This window comes from Lissotriton helveticus, chromosome 3_1 (assembly GCF_964261635.1).
Source record: "Lissotriton helveticus chromosome 3_1, aLisHel1.1, whole genome shotgun sequence".
Lineage (NCBI taxonomy): Eukaryota > Metazoa > Chordata > Amphibia > Caudata > Salamandridae > Lissotriton > Lissotriton helveticus.
This window is the reverse complement of record NC_136061.1, coordinates 288,548,792-288,571,323: the sequence shown is the minus strand read 5'-3', so window position 1 is coordinate 288,571,323 and position 22,532 is coordinate 288,548,792. Positions and strand designations below refer to the sequence as shown.

Genomic DNA, 22,532 nt, shown 5'->3' with positions numbered 1-22,532 from the left:
TGGTGAGTCCCTTACGGGCACTAACTGCGCCCACCCTACTCAGCCGCAACAGGTCCAAGGTCCATCGCGGCCCGCCCAGTTCTTTTCACATATAGTCAATTCTCAGACCGGAGCCGGTTGTCCAGAGTCCAGCGGGACCTGTGCAGCGACGGACCCCTCCGCCGACGTGTCATCCTGATGGGTCGGGTGGCTGGTCTGGTTGCCCGTGTGCTTGCCGTTACGGTGATTAGGTCGATCCCTGTGCGGACGTGGACATTGTCCCACTTGTCTCCAACCCTCAAGCCATTCGTGGGCTGTCTCTGGTGTGTCGAAGAACCATGCTTTACCATCGGCTACTATCCTCAATTTGGCAGGAAACAGCATGGAATACGGCAAGTCTCTGTCCCGTAGTGCTTTTTTTACCTCCGTGAATGATTTGCGTCGTCTGGCCACCTCCGCCGTGTAGTCCGGGAAGAAGGACAGGGTAGCGTTCTGAATTTTGACTGGCGGGGAGACTCTCGCTGCTTGTAGGATTGCATCTCTGTCTCTGAAGTTGAAGAGCCTGGCCAGCACAGGTCGTGGCGCCGCTCCCGGCTTAGGTGTTCCGCCCGGAACCCTGTGTGCTCTTTCCACCGAGAAGAAGTGGGATAGGCCTTTGGGTTGCAGTTTGGTCTGTATGAGATCTTCAATGTAGAGGTCCATTGCCCCCTTCCCCTGAGTTTCTGGAAGTCCAAGGATGCGTACATTATTTCTTCGGGACCGCCCTTCCTGGTCGTCCAGCTTATCCTGTAGGAGTTTGGTGACTTTCTCCATGCGTTCCCTGGCTATTTGGAGTTCCGACGTGTCTTCTACAAGAGACTTCGTGACCACCTCCACCTGGGACACTCTTTCCGTCATTTTCTGGAAGTCCGCTCGCAGCAGCGTGACGTCAGAGGAGATGGAGCCCACTGTAGTTTTAACTTCTGAAAGAGTTTTCATAATGTCTTCCAAAGTTATCTTTTTTCCCCCCTCTGTGTCAGGGGCAGCCCCCGTGGAGTTGCGTCCATTGTTTTGCGGCGGCCCGTGGTGTGTGTATGCGAACTTATCTAGCTTGGCCTGTGTGTTGCCACTCCTAGTACCTCTGCCCGCCATGGCGTCGAGGGCTGCGCGGTCCGTGCTTGTTCGTTTTTGCTCCGCGGTCAGCGTGGAGTGAGTCACCCCAGGGGCAATGGGTCGGTGTGTAGTCTTGTATTTCTAGCGTTTGGACGGATTGTCCACTCTTCCTCCCAGCTGCACCGTCCCAGCCTCTCCGTCAGTCGTGCTCCAGGTCTGTATTTGTGGGGTATTGTGTAGTTATGGTCCTGCTTGGCGCTGCGGACGCAGTGAGAAATGTGACGTCCCGTTCCACTATATGTAGTGTCCAATGCACTGAGTCATTCACTGTCTGTGGCTGGTCCCTGAGCAGGTATTGCGTCAGTGGTAAGTGGTCAGCGGTAAGTATTTTATTGGGTGCGTATGACGTCACCGATATGGTCCCAACGGCGCTATTATCACTGACGTGGTTGAGGCTCAGCCAGGGCGTGGGTAGGTACGGTCCGACGCCCGCCCCCTCTCTAGCGGGTCTGATGTGCCACTGTCGTCGCCTCTAGGTGGGCGCCGCTGGTGTCTCTTCGTGAGTTCGTGCGCGTCAGCGCCGGCTCCCTCCGTCCCCCTGGGGCACCCGCAGTCACTGCACCCTTCCCGGTAACGGTTCGTCAGACCGCACCGCCCACGACGGCAATTGAGGTCCGTCTCACCTGCAGCGGCCGTCGGACTGCATGCACGGATGCCCCGGGCCGAATATCCGCTCTCCCGGGGTGTTTACCGTCCCGCAGGGCGCTGCCAGCCGCTCCGCTTCTCCCGCGCCACCGGATCAGTCCGCTCTCTTTGCACGGCCGTGCGTAGACTTTGGCTGGGATATACGCCGTATCCCGCTTTTGGCAACGTTGCAGATGATGTCTCCGCTTTCCCGGTATCCGATGCGAGCAGTGTCGCGCTCCAAGCAGGGCGCCGGGGATCGTCTCGTCAGCCAAGCCGGCCCGGTCCCACTTCCGCCGGGGCCGGAGGATCACGTTAGGTCGGTGCTGACTGGTCGGTTATAGGCCACAGTGTGCCAGAGCGCGGTTAGGTGGGCTCCGGTCCTCGAATTCCGTCAAAAGTCAGTCTGACGGTGCCGCTTCGGACCCCGACCCGATCACTGCCGCTTCGGGTGGGTATTGTAGCGGATCAATGTGTCGGATTAAAGATTAGGCCGTAGTGCCCTCAGGAGCTCTCACGCTATGCTGCCACCATGTTTGGCTGTTAGCCACGCCCCACCAAAGATTGTTTTTAGGGAGTACTTTAAAGGTGTGTTCTGGCGCTTTCGATACTCTAATATAGAATTTTAACAGGTCCCCCAGTAGTGCCAGCTCTGGTCGCTTAAGGCCTATTTCTAGTCTTAGCCTATTGTTCCTAGCATATCTGGGGGCCTGTAGCACCATCTTGTAGGCTTTCGCCTGGGCCGCATTGACCACTTTGTCAAATGCACCTGGGTAGGTTATATGCCCATACGAGATGGCGGGGATCAATTTTGCCTTGAGCACTGTCAGCATTGGTTCGACTGAGGGACTGGCCAAGCGAAGACTTAAGCGTCTTAACGACAGTATGGTTTTGTCTGTTTTTGATTTAAGCTCCTTCAGGTGTTTGACTGCAGTGGCATTCTCGGAAACCCAGGTGCCCAGGTAGTTGTAGGATGAGGCGGTGACGATGCGGTGCTCCCCCATGGACCATGAAGCTTCTTTTTTATGGGGGTATTTGCCAAAGATGACGATCTTAGTCTTGCCCACGTTGATCCGTAGGTCATTTGCCTTATTATATGTGGCAAGGCTGCTTAAGGCTCTTTGGAGCCCCACCCTGGTGTGATCCATGACCACCGTGTCATCTGCATACTGGAGCGTACCCAAGACGAGCTTCCCCAATCTTGGGGGTGCTAAGTTGGCATCTTTCAGGGCTGTCCCCATGTCCAGAGTATACAAGTTGAAAAGCATGGGGGCCAAGACGCACCCCTGCTTAAGGCCAGCGTTGGTGTCGATTCTTGCAGTTGTTATTGTGGGACTTAGTTTCACCTTGACCCAGGTCCCCTCATAGAGCGCTTTTATTGCTTTTAGTAGGACTTCGGGTAGCCCCCAGGAATCAAGTTTTCCCAAGAGCCGACCTCTGTTCACTCGATCAAAGGCTGTAGAGTAGTCTATGAAACAGCAAAACAGAGGCGGCTTATTCCTCGTATTGGCCTTCTTCGCGAGGTAGGAAAGGGCTATGATGTTGTCGAGGGTGGAGCTATTGGCCCTAAAGCCGGTCTGTGTGGGCGGGAGAATGCCGTTCTTGTCCACCCATACTTTACAAACAACAGTGGTCCCCAAGAGTATGTGAATTCAGAATAACAGATAAAACATAGTCCACAATGGGAGCTATATTGGCCACTGTCCAGCCGGACAGGGTATTTTTTATTTTTTACAATGAAATATATAATGGAATAAGGAAAAGGCACAGTCCTGTACCGTTTTGTGAACAAACAGAAAGGGTTTCAGGCAAGAAAGAGCATAGTTGGCCACTTGTAATTCAGTAGGGTTTGTAAGTAGTGCCAAACGAGTGTTAGACACAGCATAAGTCAAACATAATGAATGGGCTGTGAAAACACTTCAAACAAGTCTTGTTTGAAGTGTTTTCACAGCCCATTCTGTTTGTTCACAAAACGGTACAGGACTGTGCCTTTTCCTTATTCCATTATATATTTCATTGTAAAAAAAAAAAAAATACCCTGTCCGGCTGGACAGTGGCCAATATAGCTCCCATTGTGGACTATGTTTTATCTGTTATTCTGAATTCACATACTCTTGAGGACCACTGTTGTTTGTAAAGTATAGCTACCCACGGTCCCTGGATAACCGAATGGGTTCCCTTGTTGTTTAAAACGTTCTTGTCCACCCAATCCTCCAGATCCCTTAGAAGAAGGCGAGCGTATATCTTTGCTTCTATGTCGAGGAGAGCTATAAGCCTGTAATTGGCCGGGTTCGTGTGATCCTCCTTTTTAGGTCGAGGACTATCGGTTCTGCCGTAAGGCAGAAACCGGAAGTCGGAGATTTAATGATTCTTAGAGTGCTGCATTTATCCCTCCCTCTTTTTGCTCGTTCTCCATTGGCTGGCTTCCTCAACGGAGGCCAGCCATTGGAGGAGAGAGCCGTCCCTCCAAAGAAGCCCCGTCTTTTTCGGATTTGGGGGCGTCATTTTTGCTGTTCTTTAGACAGTGACGTCGTCTGTCACTCAGAACAGCAAAACACGCCCCAATCCGAAATTTTTCAGAAGTTTTTGGCCGCCATTGTTGCCTGTCCACCGGCGATGCTTGAAGTGCAGAGAGCCTCCTCCTCGAGTCGCCCGCGAGCCTGAAGGCAGCACCGCAGTGAAGGTGAGCCGTTTTCCTGCCTACCCCGGCCTTTGCAAACAGCGCTTGAGCCCGCGACGCGCAAAGTGCTCCTCGTGCCCCCCCCCCCCCCGCCGTTTAGGTCTGCTGCCGTGCGAAGCTACGGGAGCTCCGAGGCCCGCATGACACTGTTCTCTTGCTGCTCCTCGCTGTTTCTTATCATTTGCATCCAGCCTGATCCCGAGTTTCTGTCTATCTCCCCCAACCCCCCCTTCCCTCCTTCGTCTCTCGTCGCACCCCCCCCCCTTCGTCTCTCCTCGCCCCCCCCCGTTTCCGCTGCTCACCTCCCTCCACTCTCTCCCCACGGAGCTCCCATCTCTCTCGTCTACTTAGCTCTGAAGGACACTCCAGCAGTCGCGACGCCGTGGAGCACACACCTCAGCCCCAGGACGCAGAGAAGCCCCTCGAGCCCCCATTTTGAACTTGCGCAGAGTAGAGGACAGCACCTCATGCGTCGTCATCGCGGGCCGCAACTTTACCTCGCTAGCCTGGACTCTGACACTTAGACACAGTAAGTACTGAGGCAGCCTGCTTGCCATTTAGTGCGCTGTTGCTAATTATCACACTCTGCTCCGGTACCCGATAGCGGATTTCAAATCCCCAAAAGATAAGGAGCCTTCCACGTGATATGTGTCTCAGTGTTCTGTTTTTGTCAAACAAATTAATGCGACCCAGCAGACAGTGCGTGCCCAGCACCCCCTTGTGGATCTGCGCCCTGCGTGCTGTTTTTTCCGGAAAGGCCTTCGCCCTGCTGACCACGCGTGCGGTGCCCTTATTGGCCAGAGGCAGACAGATGGAAAACTAGCAGGCAGCTTTGATTTTCCTTCCCAATACACTCGCTGCCTGCCTAAGTGGCCGTTTTAGTCCACAGCACCCGGCCCACATGTGCAGCCCGGTATTCAGGAGATCATGGGGCCAGTGACATTCAAGGCAGTGTGGCAGGACAAGGGAGTCTGACTGCTGTAAACAACAAATCAAAAGGTTTAATAGGTATGTTAAAAGGTACTGGGGATGTGTGTCATGCCACCTCACTTAACATCTAGATAATAATTAGCTGCGGAATTCGGCACATTTCCCAGTTCCAACCGTTTTTTCTTAGCATGTAAGATTCATAGTTCAGTTTCTATTAGAAAAAAAAACGTAAGCAAAGGATTAGATGATAATCTCACCCCTGGCATGTTCTGGAAAACTTTGGAGCTTTTGAGTTGATAGCGGTGAGATGCTTTCACCAGATCATGGCCTATCCAAACATAGTTTGTGTCTGTTTCCATACTTGCTTTTTTAAAGGGGATATTTGAAACTACACATTTATGAAAACATTACTAGGTCACTTTACACTTACAAGAAGCATCAGATATTACCTTTAATTGAAAATTGGATTACAATATGGACCACACCTTTGCTGCTGGAGTGGACAGGAAGACAACACAAACATGAATGTTTCCTAGTGTAATGTAACTGGTGCTCGTTTAAAGCGCTCCAATACATTAATATCAAGTTCAAGTGACGCTCTATATAAAGAACTGAACAAAAGGAGCCTCAAACAAATTTTGGGTTGCCCCTGGTGCATTAACATAGTTTAAGTAGCTGTTTACAGTAAGCATTGAACTGTAACGTGGGTTAGGTATCAGAACTTCAAGCCTTCACTTGCCTTACCTCACTTGCTTCACCATTAAGTGTTTTCTATCCTCATGTCAGGTTGTCCTGACTGAGCTTCCGTCTGAACCTGCCTGGTTCTGTAGAAGGACACAAGTTAAGGGATTTTCTGGCCTTATTTAGCAGGCCGGCTTGTTTTCAACTCCTCAACAGGATACCTTACGCATGATACCACCCATTTCATCAAGATTTATATAGGTTTAAGATTAGGATAAAATACTAGACCTAGACTAAAGAGAAAGTAAATAAGCACAGGCCAACCACAATTGGTGAAATCAAATTAATACAAGTAGAATACATTTACACACAGAAAAGCCTAATCAAGTTAAGCCAGTATTTGACATTGACAGAAGTGCACAGATTTCCCACCCAATGAGCTATGATACTGAGCTGCTCCATGCTGGTTGCTCTAAGTGCCATAGACTGTGCAAACGGTTTTAAATAGTACAGCTTTAATGATGCAAGCCATCTTGGAATAAGCTTTGATATAGGAGCTGGTGCCAATTGTCAGTAGATCAGGTCAAGTGGTGTTGAAGAATCAGACATTTCGTTAATAATAAATTAGCTGGTTAGTGACCATTTCATTTCAGACGGTTTTCAGCAAAGAGGCACGTTTGAGATGTTTTTCTCTCTACATGAAAGTCGTTGCTTGGTTTTACTCCTGTTAAAGTTTCGCACAGTCTGACTCTGGTTAGTGCCCTTCCATTTCTGGTGTTTTGTAGCAGCACTTTTAAGCTAGAGTTTCTCATTGCTCAAATGGGTGTAATTTCTGATATGTATATGTTTGCCTCGTCTTTATTGCTTGATTTTGCTCACGAGAAAGTTTCACTCATAGTCTTTGAAATGTCACTCATAATTACACTCAAATTATGAAAATGTCACACATAGCAATCTGGAACCTTGGCAGCTATGCCCGAGCCAGGGTAGGGTCTGACCTGGCCTGCCCCGGATCAGGGTCCGAGCCCTGAGGCGCAACGGTGAACGCGAGTTTGAAGTCCCATCCCCTGGGTAAGTTCAGAGTGTGCTGTTGTGATTGCATCTTGGGGCGTCACTCCGAGTTTTGTTGACACTTTGCTGGCGCGTGCAACCTCGAGCTTGGCGCAGTGAAAGGTGGACTAAAAGTTACATGCAGCGTTTTAAACTCTTTTGCTGGCTGCTGTATTCTGTGAACTGTATGCATTGCTCGTATTTGTGTGGGGGATTCTTTGCCCCCAGGCTTTCTAATCAGAAACCCTGCATCCGCCCCGGGCATATTGCCATTTTGCCGACTTTTGACCCAGATGTCCCTGTTCCCTTGCTGCTGTTCCGGACTTTTGACCCAGATGTCCCTGTTCCCTTGCTGCTGTTCCGGACTTTTGACCCAGATGTCCCTGTTCCCTTGCTGCTGTTCCGGACTTTTGACCCAGATGTCCCTGTTCCCTTGCTGCTGTTCCGGACTTTTGACCCAGATGTCCCTGTTCCCTTGCTGCTGTTCCGGACTTTTGACCCAGATGTCCCTGTTCCCTTGCTGCTGTTCCGGACTTTTGACCCAGATGTCCCTGTTCCCTTACTGCTGCTCCCGACTTTTGACCCAGATGTCCCTGTTTCCTTGCTGCTCCTCGCTGTTTCTTACCATTAGCATACAGCTTGATCCCGAGTTTCTGTCTCTCTCCCCCCCTTCCCTCTGCCCGCAGCTCTCCTTCTCTCGTCGCACCCCCCGCCCCCTTAGTCTCTCCTCTCCCCCCCTTCCTTCTGCCCGCAGCTCTCCTTGGTCTCAAAAGTTACATGCAGCGTTTTAAACTCTTTTGCTGGCTGCTGTATTCTGTGAACTGTACACCATGACGCACAGTGCTTAATTTTAGCCGGTGGCTAGAGACGCTCATTTTTGTAGACCAGGGCATTTTTTATCGTCAGACTTTGGTTGCTCTAAGCTGGAAAGGCAGAAAAGGTGGAAGACCAGGATGAAGAGAAAGATAAGCAAAAGGTGACAAAGGGAGAAACATTGGCGAAAATACTGCAATATTAAGATAAAGAGACAGGGAGTGTAGGGTGGTGTAAAAAAAGGCTTGCTTGAAGTGGAATCAACTTCATCGGCAACCCCGGCATTTGGCAATAACACGCCTCTAAGAAAACTTTGAGCCTCTGCACTTCTGTTTAGACAAATTCCATGCTAATTTGTTCCTGCATTATTATTTACGTTTGAACGTTGAGCTTTTGTATAGCATTGCAAATAATGTGTGTTTTTTGCAGATTAAACAGACTCATGGCAGTTATCCAGCCAATAAATATTCATTAACTATCAGAGCTTTGTAGCTGGCTAGATGTGTGCCAGGTTGAGGTAATATGTGCTTACATAATAACAAAATAAGGTAAGACGTGGTAAAAGTGAATACAATTACTTAGATTGGCAGGTCTCCCACCCCAGCACTCTAACACTAATCCTAGGACTGTATGTGTAAAGTTAACGCTGCACCTGAGATCACCTATTATGCTGCACAGTTGATTCCCACAACACTAAAATGAGTTTCAAGAGGTGAAATGTTAGACATTGCTCAAAACGATGAACATTCCTTCAGACTATCTAAATTTTGTGATAATATATGGATGAATTGTAGCAGAAGTGACTTTCTTTTAATGACCTGTAAATGCGTTTTTTGTGCCGGGTAAACCGCTGTGCTGTTTATCATTTTAATATAATTATAGTTATCACAGAGCTCACTGGGACTATGTCTTCTACAGTGGAAATATGAAAAACTGGACCATTCTTACAGACCTGACAGAGTGAGTGGCTCGATAAGATAGCAGGACTCTCCCCGGGCCGCACAGGGCGACACACTGCTGGTAGGGTGCCTTGGAAGCATGCGCACTTGTAATCACGCCATTATTATTTTTGTAGTGCGCTGCCTCCTATGACATTTGAAGGGTTTTGTTTGCAACAAAATGGGGAAAACGTACATTACCTGCAGGGAGGCGTTAATTCAGAGTAGAGAGTGCAGAGTAGAGAGTGCAGAGCTGCGAGTGCAGAGTGAGTGTGTGCAGAGTGGTGTGTGCTGTTGAGTGCAGAGTGCGAGTGTGTGCAGAGTGGTGTGTGCTGTTGAGTGCAGAGTGCTAGTGTGTGCAGAGTAGTGAGTGCAGGTGCAGAGTGTGTGCAGAGTAGTGAGTGCAGGTGCAGAGTGCAGGGTGTGTGCAGAGTGGTGTGTGCTGTTGAGTGCAGTGTGTGAGGAGTGGTGTGTGCTGTTGAGTGCAGAGTGTGAGTGTGTGCAGAGTAGTGAGTGCAGGTGCAGAGTGCAGAGCTGCGAGTGCAGGTGCAGAGTGTTGTGTGCTGTTGAGTGCAGAGCTGCGAGTGCAGGTGCAGAGTGGTGTGTGCTGTTGAGTGCAGAGTCTGAGTGTGTGCAGAGTGGTGTGTGCTGTTGAGTGCAGTGTGTGAGTGTGTGCAGAGTGGTGTGTGCTGTTGAGTGCAGAGTGTGAGTGTGTGCAGAGTAGTGAGTGCAGGTGCAGAGTGTTGTGTGCTGTTGTGCAGAGCTGCGAGTGCAGGTGCAGAGTGGTGTGTGCTGTTGAGTGCAGAGTGTGAGTGTGTGCAGAGTGGTGTGTGCTGTTGAGTGCAGAGTGTGAGTGTGTGCAGAATAGTGAGTGCAGGTGCAGAGCTGCGAGTGCGTGCAGAGTGGTGTGTGCTGTTGAGTGCAGAGTGCGAGTGTGTGCAGAGTGGTGTGTGCTGTTGAGTGCAAGTGTGTGCAGAGTGCTGTGTGCTGTTGAGTGCAGAGTGCGAGTGTGTGCAGAGTGGTGTGTGCTGTTGAGTGCTGGTGTGTGCTGTTGAGTGCAAGTGTGTGCAGAGTGCTGTGTGCTGTTGAGTGCAGAGTGCGAGTGTGTGAAGAGTGGTGTGTGCTGTTGAGTGCAGAGTGTGAGTGTGTGCAGAGTAGTGAGTGCAGGTGCAGAGTGTTGTGTGCTGTTGTGCAGAGCTGCGAGTGCAGGTGCAGAGTGGTGTGTGCTGTTGAGTGCAGAGTGTGAGTGTGTGCAGAGTGGTGTGTGCTGTTGAGTGCAGAGTGTGAGTGTGTGCAGAATAGTGAGTGCAGGTGCAGAGCTGCGAGTGCGTGCAGAGTGGTGTGTGCTGTTGAATGCAGAGTGCAAGTGTGTGCAGAATGCTGTGTGCTGCTGAGTGCAGAGTGCGAGTGTGTGAAGAGTGGTGCGTGCTGTTGAGTGCAGAGTGTGAGTGTGTGCAGAGTAGTGAGTGCAGGTGCAGAGCTGCGAGTGCAGGTGCAGAGTGGTGTGTGCTGTTGAGTGCAGAGCTGCGAGTGCGTGCAAAGTGGTGTGTGCTGTTGAGTGCAGAGCTGCGAGTGCAGGTGCAGAGCTGCGAGTGCAGGTGCAGAGCTGCGAGTGCAGGTGCAGAGTAGTGAGTGCATGTGCAGTTTAGTGAGTGCATGTGCAGGGTAGTGAGTGCATGTGCAGAGTAGTGAGTGCATGTGCAGAGTAGTGCATGTGCAGAGTAGTGAGTGCAGGTGCAGAGTGCTGTGTATTGGCAATGTAAATGACAGTGCCATTTATTTATGATTTAAAGAAAAAAAAAAAGAAATGTCATGAGCAATGCCAATAGCTCTACCTTTAATGATGCCGAGACCATTGCATTGTAAATGCTTGTTGTGAATAGGGAATAGGATTGAGCCTTTCCAGGAGGTTGGCAGAATTGTGGTGGCAAAAGAGTGGTTGAATAAAGGAGTAAGGCTGGATACAAAAAAGGCTGAGGCTGTTTTGAAGACCTGGGCCGGAATCCCATTTGGGCCTGGAGCGCCATCGGTTCTAACGGCCTTGATGCACTTTAGGACTTCCGCCTCTGAACTTTCCGGGCCGGGTCGAGCTTTGGCCTTCTGTCGGGGAGCTTTCGGGTTCAATAGTTGTTGCAGCCGCCACCTTGAACCACGCCAGGCTTCCGGGGATGGGCTGGTTTGGCTCACAGGTGTACAGCCCCTTGGCATATAGTTCGCACACTTTCCCGGCAACGCTGTTTTCCTTGTGCACGCCTCTGGGGGTCAGACTATTGATAAAGCGCCAAAGCTTTACATGGGAAAATATATATTTACACACACACACACACACAGCGCTTTAAGTGGGATGGAAAAACTGGGGGTCTCGCAAAGTGGCGTGACCAACGTAATTAAAGGTCCGGCTTAAAAGCACCTAAGCTGAAAATCTATGCTTAGCTTCTAAGGTTGCCATCCGACTGGCAATTTGGAACTTCAGTCATTACATCCAGGTATACAATTCAGCAAGTAACACTACCCTTACAACAAGCCAGTACTATTGGCTTTGTCAATGGGCTTTAGTTGCACAACATGAATAAGCAATAGCTTCGTAGTATAGCATATTGAAAATGCTCCTGTTTTGAAATGATAACACTATAAAAGAAGAACTCTCCCTGAAACTCACATGAAAGACAGTGAAGGGACCAGTCTCATCACCTGCTTTTTCAAACTGCTGGAGCTGAACACCGGCAAGACCAGGCCCACTTAAAGGGTGTGTGTGCAAAAATCAGAACAGGCCAGAAATAGAAGTACAGGACTAAAAGATCAGAAGCCTTGAGAGCGCTGACATTTACACTGACAAACAGCCATGAACACCCATTTTAAAAGGTGTACTGACACGGAGGCACGCGCTCTGAATCGACTTCCTTTTTAATGCATTGGACCGAAGAGGGACGCATTAGAAAATGATCCAATTGTAGGTATATATTTACCTTTTTTTTAATATATTTTTCATTTTGTCTATTATACAGTGCATTGATAAGTGTGTGTATCCATGTATGTAGATTTAGAGAGATTGTAGCTAACCTCAAGGCAACCAGGTGCTCTGTTAATTTAGAATTCACTTATTCCTGTTATGTAGTTGATTGTTGACTGTTTGAGGCAATTCTTGAGCCTCTGTTTACACAAAAATTGCTTACATAATCTGCTGTGGAATGGGAAGAGATGCTTGTTGGAATAGGGAGCTGCTGTACCATCTACAATGCCTTAAATTACAACTAAGAAATGAATGGAGTGATTGCTTTCAAAAGCTATGCACTCTTAAGGTGCTGTCATTTATATATCACAACAAAAAGAGAGACAGGGTAGTGGGATACTCTCGCACCCCAGTGTCAATCTCATAAACAAAACAAGAGTATTCCAAGGAAAAATAGGAGACCATCAATATGGAGCAAGGAACGACTTCACTTAAGGCGTTTTTTTGAAAGAAAGCCCTCACTCACCACCTAGTGATGACATGCTTCATCATCGGGCCCCACAGAGGGAATCTAGCATCCCCTCTGTGTGCTGCAACGCCAGAACTACTGCGGAGCGGGTAGTGGGGGGTCCAGCAGAGGGTCGTCTTAGGTATACTGAGGGTGCCGAGCGTTGAGGGCGGTGTGCCGATTACGCCTCCACCCCCCTCCTGTGACCCATGGTGTGCATTTATCACACTATCAAAGTGCAGAAACCGGAAAATCGGAAGCCTCCTAAACCAGGAGTTATTAGAAAGACAGTTTTTCTTTCTAATTTTTTGCACTTTTTCATTAATTATTTTCACTTTCACGTCCCTAGGTTAGGGTGGACCTTAGCGAGTCCATGCCGCCAGGGTTTATTCACACAAAGTCCTGAAGAATGCCAGGTAAATTCACACCGTTTCGTGGCTGAAACATGTCGACTGACTTAAGGAAACTACCACTTGAATAATTGTGGACGCATTTCCGACACATCATTTTATTGATAAGTCCTTAGTGATCCTAATAAAATTGTTTTGATACACTACAGACTGATTTTAAACCTCACATCACTCACTTAATATTCTTTGCACATCACTGTCCTTACCCACTACCCGCTCCGCAGTAGTTCTGGCGTTGCAGCACACAGAGGGGATGCTAGATTCCCTCTGTGGGGCCCGATGATGAAGCATGTCATCACTAGGTGGTGAGTGAGGGCTTTCTTTCAAAAAAACGCCTTAAGTGAAGTCGTTCCTTGCTCCATATTGATGGTCTCCTATTTTTCCTTGGAATGCTGTCATTTATATGTCAAACTCATCAAGTTGTTGCCAGGAATAAATTATGAAAATGTGACATAGCTTGACATTTGTGATCTTGACGAAGCGCTTACACAGTGATATATTTATAGCTTTTCCCTACATATTAACCAGCCGAAACGCTTCATTAAATTGCCATCAGGGTGCAGCTGCCATCACGATATTGTTGCTTGTTGATTGTCAGCTTCACTAAATCCAAACTTTACTTTAATTTGGGAGGGTAGGGGCGGGGGGAGATGCGCATACGAAGAATTACAGAAACCATTGTAATCAGAGCTTACAAGGCTTTCTGCAAGCTTTCAGTAAAAGCATGCAGCTCGGTACTGGGGCACACAAGCACGGTGGCCTACACACAATCTGTTCAAGTATTTAATTTGGGCTGCTGGATTTCACAACAAGCCGAACTACACTGAAGTCATGTTAAACCTCTTAGTTAGTACAGCCCTGCTTCTCTAAAGATCATCAACAACAGGCATGCATAAAGCTTCTTGTTTGATGATGTCAGCTCCAGTTTTCTTTACTTTTTGACATTCAAAAAGTGCCCCTTTAAAGCGGACTCTTCTTAATATTGGCAACAGCTCTTCTGCACTTTATTTACTCTCCCCATGGGTGTGCAAGTTTACTTTATATTAGCCACTGAACTACCTTGTGGTATAAAATTTTAGAGGGGGCTGCATCTGATTCTTTGTCAGAGCGCTTACACAGTGATACCTTTACAGCCACATAGATCTACATTGCACTACTGTGCGATAATATGCTGCATCACTAAATACTTATCAGGTCCCAAAGGCGAGACAGATTGCATTGCAAATGCTTGTTTCCATACTCCGTGCTAAAACAGATTGGATAAAACCTCTATCAGCCTCTTAGCATTTAAATAATAAGACATGAATAGGAGGAATTTACTAAAAATGTTGAGGGGGGCTGGTTCTCGTTCTTTAGGGAGTAGATCTTTTAAGGACAGCCTATAAAATGGTGTTGTCGTAATCACACATATTACTGCTTTACAGGTTACATAATTGAGAGCAACCCATTAACGAAGGTCTTGTAAAGATAGTGGACGAAGTGTACGTGAGCCAGGAAGCATGTCCGATTTAATATTAACATTATGGCAAGGCATGAGTTCATTTCAGCTGCAGGACGGACCTGTGTCTTTTATTCATTTTGTTCCAAATGTACATCTTTTAAATATTTATACCACTAGGGGCAGTTTAATCTCTGTAGAAGGGATGTGTATTTATGAAGTGATCTGCACCTGGGACTTCTCATTTACAACATGCGGCTAGGCGGTGGAGTAGTGAAAATGAGTGGTAATCGGTGCCGTTCACTTAAGATAAAACAAAGTTTTCAGGTTTTATTTTCCACGAACAATTCTCTAGTCAGACAGCCCCAAATGTTTTTCACCACTGGACACAACCTTGAATGCCGCACGGAGATTCATCTCGAACACATACGTTTCCTTGTGTAGATTTCACAAACACCGTGATTGATTCCCCTTCAGAAGACTGTGCCTCAGTCTCTGGTAACCGGAAAGAGTGAGGGATAGTGAGCACACACTGAAAATAAACGCACACCACGCTTCATGAGGCAAAAAAAAGCAGCAACTAAACTTACCGATCACCAGATCGGAGTGAGTAGGTGTTTGCTATGAAACGGCTAGTCCACGGCAGACTGGTGATTCAAATATGCAAAAGCTAAAGGCACAAAACGTGCTCTGCATGTCCAGTAGTACCGTAGCTGTTCTCATTGGCCCTGACGCATCAGGCCAATAAGAACACTCCTGCAGTGTACTAACAAGCTCTAGGATTGGCTGATGGCTTTCAAGCCAATCCTAGAGCGTTTTGTTTGTTCTCAATAGCAGCGATTGGAGGACCGGTTGGTTATAGAAAGGCACATGATTGGCCCAACAATTGGTCACCCAACAGCAGGTAAAATTGCGGATAAATGGCGTCCGTTAAAGAAACCTTCACGGACAACGGACAGATGGCCGAAATTACGGGCTGTCCGTGAAATTTACGGACGGTTGGCCTTAAGCAGTGCGCGAAAATCCACCTAGCACACAGTTTGCTCTGCTCGGGATTAGGCTGTGGCTCCGGCTTGTAAACGGTATGCAGGTGGAGCGAGAGCACAGGCGTGCAAGTCACTAGCTGGTGAGTTAGTGGGTTTGGTCTACGGCCCTCACTCTTTCCCGCGGAGTCCCTGTGACCCCCATACCTCTGACAAACCATTAAAAGCCTGTAAATGCTGTTTAATCCACTTTGTGAGTGCGGCTGCCGTTAGTCGGCGGCCGCAAAGAGAGGGCCGATGAGTGCTGTGGAAGCGGCCCGGTTAGTCACGGGTGCAGCACTCCCGGGACGCCCCACTCGCAATTGTCAGTTTTGATAGCCTTTTTTGTTAATACTGTCACAGTGTCTTTATTGACTCTTTCTGTTCGAGACTAACAGACGTGCATACAAGTGTTATAAGGACAGCTGTCAGTTCCTGGAGCTTGTGAAGTGTATGCTGGGACGAGCTGAGGAGTGTGGAGCGTCACTGTCCTCGAGAGTGACGTCCCTTCAGTGCACTCTTGAAAGTATCTTCATTAACCCCTTCGACGCGCATGACAAAGCCAGCTCGTCATGGGCGTTACCTGCGCTATGCGCATGACGAGCTGACTTTGTCACGTAACGCGTGATTTTCAAAATCGCAGCGCGCAGTGGGAAAACCGCTTGCGCACATGCGGTTAAATAATTTCAACTGAAAAGGTTCAATAGGTTTGATTCGACAGCCATAGAGACCGGCATAACTCGCTAAGTAACTTGCACGCCGAAACTCTGTTGTGCATTTCAATCCAGTGGATATTTATATCACCACGCCACTGAAGGACCAAGTCCCCTGATGAAGGGCTAACGCCCGAAATGCATTGGGCTGAACTAAAAGTTGATGCTTTAACAACATTATGACGCAATAATGTACAGAACTAAAATTCATCAAAAAAAGAGAAATCACGACAGCATCAAATAAACTTTAAATCAAACCTATTGAACCTTTTCAGTTGAAATTATTTAATGAAGATACTTTCAAGAGTGCACTGAAGGGATGTCACTCTCGAGGACAGTGACGCTCAACGCATTTTCCACCCCGGGCCCAGGGGGTACACTTCAGTTGCACCATCCACATCGTAAAACTTTAAAATTTCACTTCTACTCTAGTGTGCGATTTCCACATTCCGTGAATTGGACTTATATATCTACGAGCTGAGGAGTGTCAGGTGAAACCAGCAGTAGTCTTGCCTCAAGCCCCAGACTCTAGACCCTTGCTGGGTTTTGTCTAGTCTTTAATAGGCTCAAAAAATTATCAGGCGACTATATAAGCTAATATCAGGGATGGACTGTATTACCAGTATTGACATTTCTGGCAGTGGTTAAATCCTATCTGTAAGACACCTACCCCACCGGGGGTAACAAGCACATTATAAATGCAAACCTTTTTCCCTCTTCTATCCCTCCGCAGTCCGTCTAAATCCAAATAACTGATTAATATCCACCACTCAAATTACTTTCATATTTCACTATACTAATTCACCACTAATCCTTAGGGGTTCCGGGGTAGCGTGCTACTCGCCAAGAAAGAGCTTCAACACCCCATTAGGGGTAACAAGCGCTATATAAATGCAAACCTTTTTAGGTCTCGCTCGAAAGCGCGCAAAGCGCGTTCTCGCTGCGAGAACTATAGTCGTCAGCTCAGCGTCGGCTCAGCTCCCACCGCAATGCATTTGAACTCTGTGTGCGTGCCCTCTTCGTATAGAGCAGGGATGTGTTTGGATATTTCATCAAGGCTGGCGGTCGGCACTGTTCACGCACCACCAGTCGTTCTTGGGCTTCTCAGCTGACCGCAGTTTGGAGTATGTGGCATGGTAGTGCATTTCTAATTAGCCCCCAGGGAGGAGTAATTGCAGGAGTTTAGAAGCAAGATGTATGAATCACCACGCGCACGACCACGCCGTGCATTTTTACATTTCCAGATAGGCGGCTCACAGCACACATTCATATCACGTAGAGCTGAATGTGAACCGACTCCAAGATTACCAACTTGACGCAGGCTGAGCAAGGGTAATAAATAACCAGCTTCTGATGAGGTGAGCAGTGCGGGAAAGTATGTGAATCATATCATGCTTTCAATCAGGCAAGCAAAGCAGCACGATAATGCCAAAGTGGGTGTGGAAAGGCCGTCCTTTCAAATACTTTGCTTGCTGGAGTGTCCAGCACACGTGTAAATGCCAGCATCAATAAGGGGCGTTCAGGAAGTGGATAATTGGCTCGCGGGCTTCAGAGCTGTGCCCGGCGCCCTGGCACTTTCATGCACGCTGCTAAACTAATGTTTACCCAACACCCTCCTACGGGGTCTATCTGCTGATACCATCTTACCTGTGAAGCAACAAGCAGATGTGGACACGCAGGTGTTAAATGCCTTTCAACTACTGTGCCCGTAGTTCTAGTTCCAGCTCCACTGCTCCCGCACCCCTACTTCCAGCGCTATGCACATACTCCTATGTACTGTGCCCTGCAGTATGCCCCCCTCTGGTGCAGTGTGTTCTCCCCGAGCTCCGGTGGCCTAGTCAGACTGCCCTAGCGACACCTCACCAGCAGACACCCATGCACACGCTCCATGCTCTCCTTGCCTTTAGTGCCGCCATCTCCCTCCTGTATCTTTCAGTGAACAACGGAAACCCGAGCGGGGTGAAAACCTCCACCGGGCCGGACGCAGCACACCTTGAGGGGGGGCCGCTGCGGCCCCTCCACTCTCACTCGACATGGCACGGCTGGCGTGGCCGGCGGCCCTGCTGCTGCTCCTGGCCTCCACGTACACAGGTAAGGCGGATCAATGAATGTTGTTAGCAATGCCAGGCCGCGAGCGAGCCTCCAGGCAGCTGTGCACAACTCCGAGATAGCCCGACAGGTTAATGCACCTTTCGTGTTCATGCTTGTGGTCGGTAGCTAGCCTGGGGGCATTCTTGTGGTAAAGCCCAATAGTGAAAATGGGTGAAAACGTGCTTCAGATAGTTATTGGCAAGAGTCCTTCATAAATATAAAAATATATTTCAGAACAAACACATTTAGGCACTGTGGTAATATGAGATTGCTTTGTTACATTTTGTTTAACTAAACGATAAACGCTTTATTTTCTTCTTTGTATTCATTATCATGCCACAGAGCTGCGTAGCAAGTCAAATGGAGCCAGTGTACTGTGTATCACAAGCTCAGATCACGTTTCAGACCGATTTATAAATGTAGTACTCGTGAGTGCAAGCAATTAACTCTTGAGTACAGTGTGATAGAAGCAGTAGACTGTTGTTGCATTGATTCCACTTGACATTTGAGGCACACTTCCCAAGGTCATACTGAGTGGCTTGGCAATGCTTGTTTGTTTTAGCTAAATATATCTCTTAGCTATCTGTTGTCGAAGACCTATTGTGGACAGTATCCATATGAAGAATGGGCTTTGGGCTTTGGGCTTACCAACTCTCCTTAATTTTTTGGCTTTCTAGCGAACTTCCTTTGTTTGCGTTGTATTCTTCTTTTTGTGTTTGTCCCTTCCCCGGAGCATAGCTTCTTTACTGTCTTTTTGATTGGATGACTTGTATCCTTCCACTGCTCACATTCAAGGAATGACTTATTTATTTTTCTTTCACCAGTGCATGTTGTTGGGACGGTATAGTCCTCTGCATGGTAAAGGGTGTGTACCCCAGCCCTGAGTGCCCAAATGTACTGTTGTCTGGATCCTTAATGGCAGAAGTTTGGTTGAGATAGATAAACTCGGATCATGAGTGTGTGCGATGACATAGGTCTGTCTCATGGATTGCGGTCTATCTATCCATCTATTTATCTATCTATCGCCCTCCCTCTATCTATCGCCCTCCCTCTATCTATCGCCCTCCCTCTATCTATCACACCACCACAGCATCACTCAGGGGCACCACAACATCACTATGCGCTACCACAGCATCCCTGAACGCCACAGCATCCCTGAACGCCACAACATCACTCAGCGCCACTACAACATCACTCAGCGCCACTACAACATCACTCAGCGCCACTACAACATCACTCAGCGCCACCACAACATCACTCAGCGCCACCACAACATCACTCAGCGCCACCACAACATCACTCAGCGCCACCACAGCATCAATCTGTGCAACCATTCAACAACAACTGGTTCAAATATGTTCTCTCAATGTTTCAAGCTGTATTACAAATGTCACAAAAAATGTTAATATTTCACTTCTGTTCTTGGATTTTCGTCTCAATAAAATACACTGAACATAATCTTCACAAAATGTATTTACAAAAGTTTAAGCTATTGCCATTATAAATTACAATAACTTATTTAAGCATTAATTATTAAAAAAAAAATTAAAACATTATTTGTAATATCAATACATCTAAGTCACGTAAATACAACACATATTGCATTAAAAATGCTATAGGTGTCACATTTGCAGAAGTTAAAACTATTGGCATTGTAAATGACAAAGCTATTAATTTCACTATTTTCAAAACCAACACCTAGGGGCGTGGTCTGGCCACGCAGGAAGATGGCCGCCTGACTGCGAGGCTCCGCCGATGGGGACCCCTGACGAGCTTTCTGCTCTCACCTCCTGTTCTGGTTCCTGCAATCAGTGCCCCATTGCAAGCGGGGACTTTACTGAACTCAGCGGTGCTTCTTTGGAGCTCGGCGGCGCTGTGTCCCTCTGCCTTCGGCATGAGCGCGGGGAGCCCGTCTGTTCTGTGGTGCGCACTGTGAGTTGCGCGCGAGTACTACCGTGCCTCTCCTCAGGGCAAGCCGCGCCTTCTGCTAATTTAGGGCTGGGCTCTGTCATGTATTAGGCCGCGCCCCCTCAAACGACGAGGTCGTGCTTCTCAGCCTACGGAGCACACAATGAAGCTTACATAACATTGTGTAGCTTCTTAATACACGGCGCCTTCATTTTTTAAAGTGCTTTTCAATGGATTTCTCTGAAGTTTAGTAGGAGAATCCTTTCAGAAATGTTTCCTCACGACAAATTTCACCAACTGGAGGCTATTTAAAGTACTTTCTACTGGATTTTTTGTCCTGCCTCTTTGCGCTTGATACTTTTGGATCCATTTCAACTGTATTTTGCAATTTTGCATGCATTCATGTGTTGATGACACAGATACATGGACTATTGCTATGACTATGCTACTGAAATTTCACAGACAGGTTTATTAAACTGTATTTCCATGCTTGGTTTCTGAGGTACTTTTGGTAAGCGTGATTTGTCACCTCAGCGTTACCTTGGTTTAGTGGCATACTATTTTTATTTTGTGGCAATGCTGTGATGATTTTTTCAACTTTCAAACATTGATTGTATGCTGCTTCTTTTGGACATTCACTTGCTGCTCCAATTTTACTACTTTCCTGTTCTTTGATATATTTCATCATTGCCTCATATTCCAATATTTCCTCTATTTGCTATTGCAGACCACCACTACAACGGTACACGGAAATGTCTAATAATAGGAATGGTGGTCGTGGGCCTAAACAAACACTTTTTACTGATGTGGTTAAACAATCCTCTACTTCGACAGCTAAAGGTAATGGATCTGCGTCGCCTCCTACACCACAAGCTACATTACCTCAGAGCGACAAATCCTTATCTGATACTATGCAACACATTTTGCAAGAACTTTCTGGGGTTTACAGACGACTGGAAGGTCTGGATATTGCCATGACTTCATTAACCGCAGAGACTAAGTCTATCAGGGCAGAACTTACTACTTTCCACACAAGGATTGATGTCATTGACTCTAAAATAGTGGATATAGAAAGCCGACTGGATTCTGTTCAGGGTTCAGATCAAAATCTACTTTTTCTACACAGTAAGATCATTGATTTGGAAGATCGTAGTCGTAGAGACAATATCCGCTTTTTTGGTTTTCCAGAAAGTATTGAAAAACAAGATATGAAGTCCTTCCTTTGTAATGCCCTTCCCACTTTGACTGGAATTTCTTTTCTCTCCTCTTGAGCTCCAACGTGCTCATAGACTAGTTCCACCGCGTTCTCGTCCTTCGGCAAGGCCCAGGCCAATTATTGCTTGTTTTCTTCGGCATGAGCAGACCAGACCGATTTTATCATTGGCTCGCACTCATGGCTCCTTCCTATTTCAAGGTCATACCATCCATATGGCTGCAGATTTTTCTAAAGAAACGAATGAGCGGCGGAAAGCGTTTCTTTCTAAGCGGCCCCAGCTACGTCAAATGGACATCAAATATGGTTTATTTGAACCTGCACGTTTTCGTATTACCAGGAATGGAGAATCCAAAGACTTTTATGATCCTACGCTGCTACAACAGTTCCTGGACGATATCAAATCCAATGATATGGACACTCAGTCTCCTCCCTCTACCCAACCTCTTCAGTCCAAGTCCTCCTCTATGACTCTACCAGCATCTCAATTATACACCTCTCCTGAATCTAGACAACGTGGCAGGGATCTCACCCGTCTGTCTCGTACTCAGGAGGACAGAGATTCAGCGCTACATTCTGTCTCCTCTCTCACTAACACACAGCAGAGAGACAAATCTAGGTCACCTCTTAAGACGCCTTCTGATGCTGACTGAATTTTCTTTTATATTCTAGGTTTTCTAATTCTATAAGTTTATAAGCAGTATTTGTTGTTCATAATGCTTTTGCTGTTTGTTTAGTCTACTGAGCCTTTCATGCATGGTGTAACATGGCTCCTTATGCTTAGTGTTTTATATAATGCCTTATGCCTTACTGATATTCTATATTCACTATTAATTTGCTGCAACTTCAGTGCTAAAAACGGTCAGAATCGCCCCATACCCAGCCGATTAAGGTGCTGAGTGAGAGGCGGCATTTTAGCGGCCATATTGGGCGTACATACAGCCCCAGCGCTCTAGTATTCGAGGCTCCTGCATAAAAGCAGAGAATCACTTCTGCTCGCGAGACCTCATTGCTCATTGCTCCCCTGAGGCGGAAGCCGGGGGATGGATTAGACCACTGCTAGCGTTTTGCCAGAAATTGCATTACTTGTTTTAAAATATTATTTAGCGCCGCAAAGCCTTTTACTTTTAATATGATCATTGCCCACAGATAAGCGCTGCAACTTCAGTGCTAAAAACGGTCAGAATCGCCCCATACCCAGCCGATTAAGGTGCTGAGTGAGAGGCGGCATTTTAGCGGCCATATTGGGCGTACATATAGCCCCAGCGCTCTAGTATTCGAGGCTCCTGCATAAAAGCATACGGTGATACCTCCGCGCAGCGGACGCGATCAGCGGGCGCGCCGAAAGCGCGCCGAAGTCGAGCCAAAGTCCAGCCCGTCTGCACCCGTCCGCGCTAAGGACGGGCTGGGGGCTGGTGTATCTGCTCTTCTC

General features: G+C 47.6%; 1 protein-coding gene and 1 long non-coding RNA gene across 4 annotated transcripts in view; one reads left to right on the top strand and one right to left on the bottom strand.

Moving 5' to 3' along the window:
- LOC144822376 (uncharacterized) overlaps positions 1-14,874 on the bottom strand; it is a 46,317-nt gene extending 31,443 nt beyond the window's left edge. The window contains exon 1 of the long non-coding RNA XR_013608608.1: positions 14,744-14,874. This is a non-coding gene — a long non-coding RNA (uncharacterized LOC144822376). The remainder of the gene's footprint in view (positions 1-14,743) is intronic.
- A 147-nt stretch (positions 14,875-15,021) lies between these two features.
- INTS2 (integrator complex subunit 2) overlaps positions 15,022-22,532 on the top strand; it is a 280,966-nt gene continuing 273,455 nt past the window's right edge. Inside the window, exon 1 of one of the 3 annotated variants that reach the window (XM_078679818.1) lies at positions 15,022-15,279. The gene's annotated coding sequence lies outside the window, so the exon portion shown is untranslated. The remainder of the gene's footprint in view (positions 15,280-22,532) is intronic. The other 2 variants (XM_078679819.1, XM_078679820.1) reach the window with 2 other exon arrangements.